Below are 11,465 nucleotides of genomic sequence, written 5' to 3' on the forward strand. Positions count from 1 at the left end.
CTGTGTTGTTAACATGAGCTACAGGAGTGTAACATTACCCCCAGCTTAGTTCTTGTGATGGTCACTACCACAGATTGTGTTGTTAACATGAGCTGTAGGAGTGTAACATTACCCCCAGCTCAGTTCTTGTGATGGTCACTACCACAGGCTGTGTTGTTAACATGAGCTGTAGGAGCGTAACATTATCCCAAGCTCAGTTCTTCTGATGGTCACTACCACAGGCTGTGTTGTTAACATGAGGTGTAGGAGTGTAACATTACCCCCAGCTCAGTTCTTCTGATGGTCACTACCACAGACTGTGTTGTTAACATGAGCTACAGGAGTGTAACATTACCCCCAGCTCAGTTCTTCTGATGGTCAGTACCACAGGCTGTGTTGTTAACATGAGATGTAGGAGTGTAACATTACCCCAGCTCAGTTCTTCTGATGGTCACTACCACAGGCTGTGTTGTTAACATGAGCTACAGCAGTATAACATTAACCCCAGCTCAGTTCTTCTGATGGTCACTACCACAGGCTGTGTTGTTAACATGAGCTGTAGGAGCGTAACATTAACCCCAGCTCAGTTCTTCTGATGGTCACTACCACAGGCTGTGTTTTTAACATGAGCTGTAGGAGGGTAACATTACCCCCAGCTCAGTTCTTCTGCTGGTCACTACCACAGGCTGTGTTGTTAACATGAGCTGTAGGAGTGTAACATTACCCCCAGGTCAGTTCTTCTGATAGTCAGTCACTACCACAGGCTGTGTTGTTAACATGAGCTGTAGGAGCGTAACATTACCCCCAGTTCAGTTCTTCTGATAGTCAGTCACTACCACAGGCTGTGTTGTTAACATGAGCTGTAGGAGTGTAACATTACCCCCAGCTCAGTTCTTGTGATGGTCACTACCACAGGCTGTGTTGTTAACATGAGCTGTAGGAGCGTAACATTATCCCAAGCTCAGTTCTTCTGATGGTCACTACCACAGGCTGTGTTGTTAACATGAGGTGTAGGAGTGTAACATTACCCCCAGCTCAGTTCTTGTGATGGTCACTACCACAGAATGTGTTGTTAACATGAGCTGTAGGAGTGTAACATTACCCCCAGCTCAGTTCTTGTGATGGTCACTACCACAGGCTGTGTTGTTAACATGAGCTGTAGGAGCGTAACATTACCCCCAGCTCAGTTATTCTGATGGCCATTAACACAGGCTGTGTTGTTAATATGAGCTACAGGAGCGTAACATTACCCCCAGCTCAGTTCTTCTGATGGTCAGTCACTACCACAGGCTGTGTTGTTAACATGAGCTACAGGAGTGTAACATTACCCCCAGCTCATTTCTTCTGATGGTCAGTACCACAGGCTGTGTTGTTAACATGAGCTGTAGGAGCGTAACATTACCCCCAGCTCAGTTCTTCTGATAGTCAGTCACTAATACAGGCTGTGTTGTTAACATGAGCTGTAGGAGTGTAACATTACCCCAGCTCAGTTCTTCTGATGGTCACTACCACAGGCTGTGTTAACATGAGGTGTAGGAGTGTAACATTACCCCCAGCTCAGTTCTTCTGATGATCACTACCACAGGCTGTGTTGTTAACATGAGGTGTAGGAGTGTAACATTACCCCCATCTCAGTTCTTGTGATGGTCACTACCACAGGCTGTGTTGTTAACCTGAGCTACAGGAGTGTAACATTACCCCCAGCTCAGTTCTTGTGATTGTCAGTCACTACCACAGGCTGTGTTGTTAACATGAGCTACAGGAGTATAACATTAACCCCAGCTCAGTTCTTCTGATGGTCACTACCACAGGCTGTGTTGTTAACATGAGCTACAGGAGTGTAACATTAACCCCAGCTCAGTTCTTGTGATGGTCAATACGACAGGCTGTGTTGTTAACATGAGCTACAGGAGTGTAACATTACCCCCAGCTTAGTTCTTGTGATGGTCACTACCACAGGCTGTGTTGTTAACATGAGCTGTAGGAGTGTAACATTACCCCCAGCTCAGTTCTTGTGATGGTCACTACCACAGAATGTGTTGTTAACATGAGCTGTAGGAGTGTAACATTACCCCCAGCTCAGTTCTTGTGATGGTCACTACCACAGGCTGTGTTGTTAACATGAGCTGTAGGAGCGTAACATTACCCCCAGCTCAGTTATTCTGATGGCCATTAACACAGGCTGTGTTGTTAATATGAGCTACAGGAGCGTAACATTACCCCCAGCTCAGTTCTTCTGATGGTCAGTCACTACCACAGGCTGTGTTGTTAACATGAGCTACAGGAGTGTAACATTACCCCCAGCTCAGTTCTTCTGATGGTCACTACCACAGGCTGTGTTGTTAACATGAGGTGTAGGAGCGTAACATTAACCCCAGCTCAGTTCTTGTGATGGTCAATACGACAGGCTGTGTTGTTAACATGAGCTACAGGAGTGTAACATTACCCCCAGCTTAGTTCTTGTGATGGTCACTACCACAGGCTGTGTTGTTAACATAAGCTGTAGGAGTGTAACATTACCCCCAGCTCAGTTCTTCTGATGGTCACTACCACAGGCTGTGTTGATAACATGAGCTGTAGGAGCGTAACATTACCCCCAGCTCAGTTATTCTGATGGCCATTACCACAGGCTGTGTTGTTAATATGAGCTACAGGAGTATAACATTAACCCCAGCTCAGTTCTTGTGATGGTCAATACGATAGGCTGTGTTGTTAACATGAGCTACAGGAGTGTAACATTACCCCCAGCTTAGTTCTTGTGATGGTCACTACCACAGGCTGTGTTGTTAACATGAGCTGTAGGAGTGTAACATTACCCCCAGCTCAGTTCTTGTGATGGTCACTACCACAGGCTGTGTTGTTAACATGAGCTGTAGGAGCGTAACATTATCCCAAGCTCAGTTCTTCTGATGGTCACTACCACAGGCTGTGTTGTTAACATGAGGTGTAGGAGTGTAACATTACCCCCAGCTCAGTTCTTCTGATGGTCACTACCACAGACTGTGTTGTTAACATGAGCTACAGGAGTGTAACATTACCCCCAGCTCAGTTCTTCTGATGGTCACTACCACAGGCTGTGTTGTTAACATGAGGTGTAGGAGTGTAACATTACCCCAGCTCAGTTCTTCTGATGGTCACTACCACAGGCTGTGTTGTTAACATGAGCTACAGCAGTATAACATTAACTCCAGCTCAGTTCTTCTGATGGTCACTACCACAGGCTGTGTTGTTAACATCAGCTGTAGGAGCGTAACATTAACCCCAGCCCAGTTCTTGTGATGGTCAGTCAATACCACAGACTGTGTTGTTAACATCAGCTACAGGAGTATAACATTAACCCCAGCTCAGTTCTTCTGATGGTCACTACCACAGGCTGTGTTGTTAACATGAGCTGTAGGAGCGTAACATTAACCCCAGCTCAGTTCTTGTGATGGTCAATACGACAGGCTTTGTTATTAACATGAGCTACAGGAGTGTAACATTACCCCCAGCTCAGTTCTTCTGATGGTCACTACCACAGGCTGTGTTGTTAACATGAGCTGTAGGAGTGTAACATTACCCCCAGCTCAGTTCTTCTGATGGTCACTACCACAGGCTGTGTTGTTAACATGAGGTGTAGGAGTGTAACATTACCCCCAGCTCAGTTCTTGTGATGGTCACTACCACAGGCTGTGTTGTTAACATGAGCTACAGGAGTGTAACATTACCCCCAGCTCAGTTCTTGTGATGGTCAGTCACTACCACAGGCTGTGTTGTTAACATCAGCTACAGGACTATAACATTAACCCCAGCTCAGTTCTTCTGATGGTCACTACCACAGGCTGTGTTGTTAACATGAGCTGTAGGAGCATAACATTAACAGCGGCTCAGTTCTTGTGATGGTCAATACGACAGGCTGTGTTGTTAACATGAGCTACAGGAGTGTAACGTTACCCCCAGCTCAGTTTTTCAGATGGTCACTACCACAGGCTGTGTTGTTAACATGAGCTGTAGGAGTGTAACATTACCCCCAGCTCAGTTATTTTGATGGTCACTACCACAGGCTGTGTTGTTAACATAAGCTGTAGGAGTGTAACATTACCCCCAGCTCAGTTCTTGTGATGGTCACTACCACAGGCTGTGTTGTTAACATGAGCTGTAGGAGTGTAACATTACCCCCAGCTCAGTTCTTGTGATGGTCACTACCACAGGCTGTGTTGTTAACATGAGCTGTAGGAGCGTAACATTATCCCAAGCTCAGTTCTTCTGATGGTCACTACCACAGGCTGTGTTGTTAACATGAGGTGTAGGAGTGTAACATTACCCCCAGCTCAGTTCTTCTGATGGTCACTACCACAGACTGTGTTGTTAACATGAGCTACAGGAGTGTAACATTACCCCCAGCTCAGTTCTTCTGATGGTCACTACCACAGGCTGTGTTGTTAACATGAGGTGTAGGAGTGTAACATTACCCCAGCTCAGTTCTTCTGATGGTCACTACCACAGGCTGTGTTGTTAACATGAGCTACAGCAGTATAACATTAACTCCAGCTCAGTTCTTCTGATGGTCACTACCACAGGCTGTGTTGTTAACATCAGCTGTAGGAGCGTAACATTAACCCCAGCCCAGTTCTTGTGATGGTCAGTCACTACCACAGGCTGTGTTGTTAACATCAGCTACAGGAGTATAACATTAACCCCAGCTCAGTTCTTCTGATGGTCACTACCACAGGCTGTGTTGTTAACATGAGCTGTAGGAGCGTAACATTAACCCCAGCTCAGTTCTTGCGATGGTCAATACGACAGGCTTTGTTATTAACATGAGCTACAGGAGTGTAACATTACCCCCAGCTCAGTTCTTCTGATGGTCACTACCACAGGCTGTGTTGTTAACATGAGCTGTAGGAGTGTAACATTACCCCCAGCTCAGTTCTTCTGATGGTCACTACCACAGGCTGTGTTGTTAACATGAGGTTTAGGAGTGTAACATTACCCCCAGCTCAGTTCTTGTGATGGTCACTACCACAGGCTGTGTTGTTAACATGAGCTACAGGAGTGTAACATTACCCCCAGCTCAGTTCTTGTGATGGTCACTACCACAGGCTGTGTTGTTAACATGAGCTGTAGGAGCATAACATTAACAGCGGCTCAGTTCTTGTGATGGTCAATACGACAGGCTGTGTTGTTAACATGAGCTACAGGAGTGTAACGTTACCCCCAGCTCAGTTTTTCAGATGGTCACTACCACAGGCTGTGTTGTTAACATGAGCTGTAGGAGTGTAACATTACCCCCAGCTCAGTTCTTCTGATGGTCACTACCACAGGCTGTGTTGTTAACATGAGCTGTAGGAGTGTAACATTACCCCCAGCTCAGTTCTTCTGATGGTCACTACCACAGGCTGTGTTGTTAACATGAGGTGTAGGAGTGTAACATTACCCCCAGCTCAGTTCTTGTGATGGTCACTACCACAGGCTGTGTTGTTAACATGAGCTACAGGAGTGTAACATTACCCCCAGCTCAGTTCTTGTGATGGTCAGTCACTACCACAGGCTGTGTTGTTAACATCAGCTACAGGACTATAACATTAACCCCAGCTCAGTTCTTCTGATGGTCACTACCACAGGCTGTGTTGTTAACATGAGCTGTAGGAGCATAACATTAACAGCGGATCAGTTCTTGTGATGGTCAATACGACAGGCTGTGTTGTTAACATGAGCTACAGGAGTGTAACGTTACCCCCAGCTCAGTTTTTCAGATGGTCACTACCACAGGCTGTGTTGTTAACATGAGCTGTAGGAGTGTAACATTACCCCCAGCTCAGTTATTCTGATGGTCACTACCACAGGCTGTGTTGTTAACATAAGCTGTAGGAGTGTAACATTACCCCCAGCTCAGTTCTTGTGATGGTCACTACCACAGGCTGTGTTGTTAACATGAGCTGTAGGAGCGTAACATTACCCCCAGCTCAGTTCTTGTGATGGTCACTACCACAGGCTGTGTTGTTAACATGAGCTGTAGGAGCGTAACATTACCCCCAGCTCAGTTATTCTGATGGCCATTACCACAGGCTGTGCTGTTAATATGAGCTACAGGAGTGTAACATTACCCCCCAGCTCAGTTCTTCTGATGGTCACTACCACAGGCTGTGTTGTTAACATGAGCTACAGGAGTATAACATTAACCCCAGCTCAGTTCTTCTGATGGTCACTACCACAGGCTGTGTTGTTAACATGAGCTGTAGGAGCGTAACATTAACCCCAGCTCAGTTCTTGTGATGGTCAATACGACAGGCTGTGTTGTTAACATGAGCTACAGGAGTGTAACATTACCCCCAGCTTAGTTCTTGTGATGGTCACTACCACAGGCTGTGTTGTTAACATGAGCTGTAGGAGCGTAACATTAACCCCAGCTCAGTTCTTGTGATGGTCAATACGATAGGCTGTGTTGTTAACATGAGCTACAGGAGTGTAACATTACCCCCAGCTTAGTTCTTTGATGGTCACTACCACAGGCAGTGTTGTTAACATGAGCTGTAGGAGTGTAACATTACCCCCAGCTCAGTTCTTGTGATGGTCACTACCACAGGCTGTGTTGTTAACATGAGGTGTAGGAGTGTAACATTACCCCAGCTCAGTTCTTCTGATGGTCACTACCAAAGGCTGTGTTGTTAACATGAGGTGTAGGAGTGTAACATTACCCCAAGCTCAGTTCTTCTCATGGTCACTAACACAGACTGTGTTGTTAACATGAGCTACAGGAGTGTAACATTACCCCCAGCTCAGTTCTTCTGATGGTCACTACCACAGGCTGTGTTGTTAACATGAGGTGTAGGAGTGTAACATTACCCCAGCTTAGTTCTTCTGATGGTCACTACCACAGGCTGTGTTGTTAACATGAGCTACAGCAGTATAACATTAACTCCAGCTCAGTTCTTCTGATGGTCACTACCACAGGCTGTGTTGTTAACATAAGCTGTAGGAGTGTAACATTACCCCCAGCTCAGTTCTTGTGATGCTCACTACCACAGGCTGTGTTGTTAACATGAGCTGTAGGAGCGTAACATTACCCCCAGCTCAGTTATTCTGATGGCCATTACCACAGGCTGTGTTGTTAATATGAGCTACAGGAGTGTAACATTACCCCCAGCTCAGTTCTTCTGATGGTCACTACCACAGGCTGTCTTGTTAACATGAGCTACAGGAGTATAACATTAACCCCAGCTCAGTTCTTGTGATGGTCACTACCACAGGCTGTGTTGTTAACAAGAGCTGTAGGAGCGTAACATTACCCCCAGCTCAGTTCTTCTGATGGTCACTACCACAGGCTGTGTTGTTAACATGAGCTGTAGGAGCGTAACATTAACCCCAGCTCAGTTCTTGCGATGGTCAATACGACAGGCTTTGTTATTAACATGAGCTACAGGAGTGTAACATTACCCCCAGCTCAGTTCTTCTGATGGTCACTACCACAGGCTGTGTTGTTAACATGAGCTGTAGGAGTGTAACATTACCCCCAGCTCAGTTCTTCTGATGGTCACTACCACAGACTGTGTTGTTAACATGAGCTACAGGAGTGTAACATTACCCCCAGCTCAGTTCTTCTGATGGTCACTACCACAGGCTGTGTTGTTAACATGAGGTGTAGGAGTGTAACATTACCCCAGCTCAGTTCTTCTGATGGTCACTACCACAGGCTGTGTTGTTAACATGAGCTACAGCAGTATAACATTAACTCCAGCTCAGTTCTTCTGATGGTCACTACCACAGGCTGTGTTGTTAACATCAGCTGTAGGAGCGTAACATTAACCCCAGCCCAGTTCTTGTGATGGTCAGTCACTACCACAGGCTGTGTTGTTAACATCAGCTACAGGAGTATAACATTAACCCCAGCTCAGTTCTTCTGATGGTCACTACCACAGGCTGTGTTGTTAACATGAGCTGTTGGAGCGTAACATTAACCCCAGCTCAGTTCTTGCGATGGTCAATACGACAGGCTTTGTTATTAACATGAGCTACAGGAGTGTAACATTACCCCCAGCTCAGTTCTTCTGATGGTCACTACCACAGGCTGTGTTGTTAACATGAGCTGTAGGAGTGTAACATTACCCCCAGCTCAGTTCTTCTGATGGTCACTACCACAGGCTGTGTTGTTAACATGATGTTTAGGAGTGTAACATTACCCCCAGCTCAGTTCTTGTGATGGTCACTACCACAGGCTGTGTTGTTAACATGAGCTACAGGAGTGTAACATTACCCCCAGCTCAGTTCTTGTGATGGTCACTACCACAGGCTGTGTTGTTAACATGAGCTGTAGGAGCATAACATTAACAGCGGCTCAGTTCTTGTGATGGTCAATACGACAGGCTGTGTTGTTAACATGAGCTACAGGAGTGTAACGTTACCCCCAGCTCAGTTTTTCAGATGGTCACTACCACAGGCTGTGTTGTTAACATGAGCTACAGGAGTGTAACATTACCCCCAGCTCAGTTCTTGTGATGGTCAGTCACTACCACAGGCTGTGTTGTTAACATCAGCTACAGGACTATAACATTAACCCCAGCTCAGTTCTTCTGATGGTCACTACCACAGGCTGTGTTGTTAACATGAGCTGTAGGAGCATAACATTAACAGCGGCTCAGTTCTTGTGATGGTCAATACGACAGGCTGTGTTGTTAACATGAGCTACAGGAGTGTAACGTTACCCCCAGCTCAGTTTTTCAGATGGTCACTACCACAGGCTGTGTTGTTAACATGAGCTGTAGGAGTGTAACATTACCCCCAGCTCAGTTATTCTGATGGTCACTACCACAGGCTGTGTTGTTAACATAAGCTGTAGGAGTGTAACATTACCCCCAGCTCAGTTCTTGTGATGGTCACTACCACAGGCTGTGTTGTTAACATGAGCTGTAGGAGCGTAACATTACCCCCAGCTCAGTTCTTGTGATGGTCACTACCACAGGCTGTGTTGTTAACATGAGCTGTAGGAGCGTAACATTACCCCCAGCTCAGTTATTCTGATGGCCATTACCACAGGCTGTGTTGTTAATATGAGCTACAGGAGTGTAACATTACCCCCAGCTCAGTTCTTCTGATGGTCACTACCACAGGCTGTGTTGTTAACATGAGCTACAGGAGTATAACATTAACCCCAGCTCAGTTCTTCTGATGGTCACTACCACAGGCTGTGTTGTTAACATGAGCTGTAGGAGCGTAACATTAACCCCAGCTCAGTTCTTGTGATGGTCAATACGACAGGCTGTGTTGTTAACATGAGCTACAGGAGTGTAACATTACCCCCAGCTTAGTTCTTGTGATGGTCACTACCACAGGCTGTGTTGTTAACATGAGCTGTAGGAGCGTAACATTAACCCCAGCTCAGTTCTTGTGATGGTCAATACGATAGGCTGTGTTGTTAACATGAGCTACAGGAGTGTAACATTACCCCCAGCTTAGTTCTTTGATGGTCACTACCACAGGCAGTGTTGTTAACATGAGCTGTAGGAGTGTAACATTACCCCCAGCTCAGTTCTTGTGATGGTCACTACCACAGGCTGTGTTGTTAACATGAGGTGTAGGAGTGTAACATTACCCCAGCTCAGTTCTTCTGATGGTCACTACCAAAGGCTGTGTTGTTAACATGAGGTGTAGGAGTGTAACATTACCCCAAGCTCAGTTCTTCTCATGGTCACTAACACAGACTGTGTTGTTAACATGAGCTACAGGAGTGTAACATTACCCCCAGCTCAGTTCTTCTGATGGTCACTACCACAGGCTGTGTTGTTAACATGAGGTGTAGGAGTGTAACATTACCCCAGCTCAGTTCTTCTGATGGTCACTACCACAGGCTGTGTTGTTAACATGAGCTACAGCAGTATAACATTAACTCCAGCTCAGTTCTTCTGATGGTCACTACCACAGGCTGTGTTGTTAACATAAGCTGTAGGAGTGTAACATTACCCCCAGCTCAGTTCTTGTGATGCTCACTACCACAGGCTGTGTTGTTAACATGAGCTGTAGGAGCGTAACATTACCCCCAGCTCAGTTATTCTGATGGCCATTACCACAGGCTGTGTTGTTAATATGAGCTACAGGAGTGTAACATTACCCCCAGCTCAGTTCTTCTGATGGTCACTACCACAGGCTGTCTTGTTAACATGAGCTACAGGAGTATAACATTAACCCCAGCTCAGTTCTTGTGATGGTCACTACCACAGGCTGTGTTGTTAACAAGAGCTGTAGGAGCGTAACATTACCCCCAGCTCAGTTCTTCTGATGGTCACTACCACAGGCTGTGTTGTTAACATGAGCTGTAGGAGCGTAACATTAACCCCAGCTCAGTTCTTGCGATGGTCAATACGACAGGCTTTGTTATTAACATGAGCTACAGGAGTGTAACATTACCCCCAGCTCAGTTCTTCTGATGGTCACTACCACAGGCTGTGTTGTTAACATGAGGTGTAGGAGTGTAACATTACCCCAGCTCAGTTCTTCTGATGGTCACTACCACAGGCTGTGTTATTAACATGAGCTACAGGAGTGTAACATTACCCCCAGCTCAGTTCTTCTGATGGTCACTACCACAGGCTGTGTTGTTAACATGAGCTGTAGGAGTGTAACATTACCCCCAGCTCAGTTCTTCTGATGGTCACTACCACAGGCTGTGTTGTTAACATGAGGTTTAGGAGTGTAACATTACCCCCAGCTCAGTTCTTGTGATGGTCACTACCACAGGCTGTGTTGTTAACATGAGCTACAGGAGTGTAACATTACCCCCAGCTCAGTTCTTGTGATGGTCACTACCACAGGCTGTGTTGTTAACATGAGCTGTAGGAGCATAACATTAACAGCGGCTCAGTTCTTGTGATGGTCAATACGACAGGCTGTGTTGTTAACATGAGCTACAGGAGTGTAACGTTACCCCCAGCTCAGTTTTTCAGATGGTCACTACCACAGGCTGTGTTGTTAACATGAGCTGTAGGAGTGTAACATTACCCCCAGCTCAGTTCTTCTGATGGTCACTACCACAGGCTGTGTTGTTAACATGAGCTGTAGGAGTGTAACATTACCCCCAGCTCAGTTCTTCTGATGGTCACTACCACAGGCTGTGTTGTTAACATGAGGTGTAGGAGTGTAACATTACCCCCAGCTCAGTTCTTGTGATGGTCACTACCACAGGCAGTGTTGTTAACATGAGCTACAGGAGTGTAACATTACCCCCAGCTCAGTTCTTGTGATGGTCAGTCACTACCACAGGCTGTGTTGTTAACATCAGCTACAGGACTATAACATTAACCCCAGCTCAGTTCTTCTGATGGTCACTACCACAGGCTGTGTTGTTAACATGAGCTGTAGGAGCATAACATTAACAGCGGCTCAGTTCTTGTGATGGTCAATACGACAGGCTGTGTTGTTAACATGAGCTACAGGAGTGTAACGTTACCCCCAGCTCAGTTTTTCAGATGGTCACTACCACAGGCTGTGTTGTTAACATGAGCTGTAGGAGTGTA

Source organism: Lampris incognitus, chromosome 2, assembly GCF_029633865.1.
Source record: "Lampris incognitus isolate fLamInc1 chromosome 2, fLamInc1.hap2, whole genome shotgun sequence".
NCBI classification, from domain to species: domain Eukaryota; kingdom Metazoa; phylum Chordata; class Actinopteri; order Lampriformes; family Lampridae; genus Lampris; species Lampris incognitus.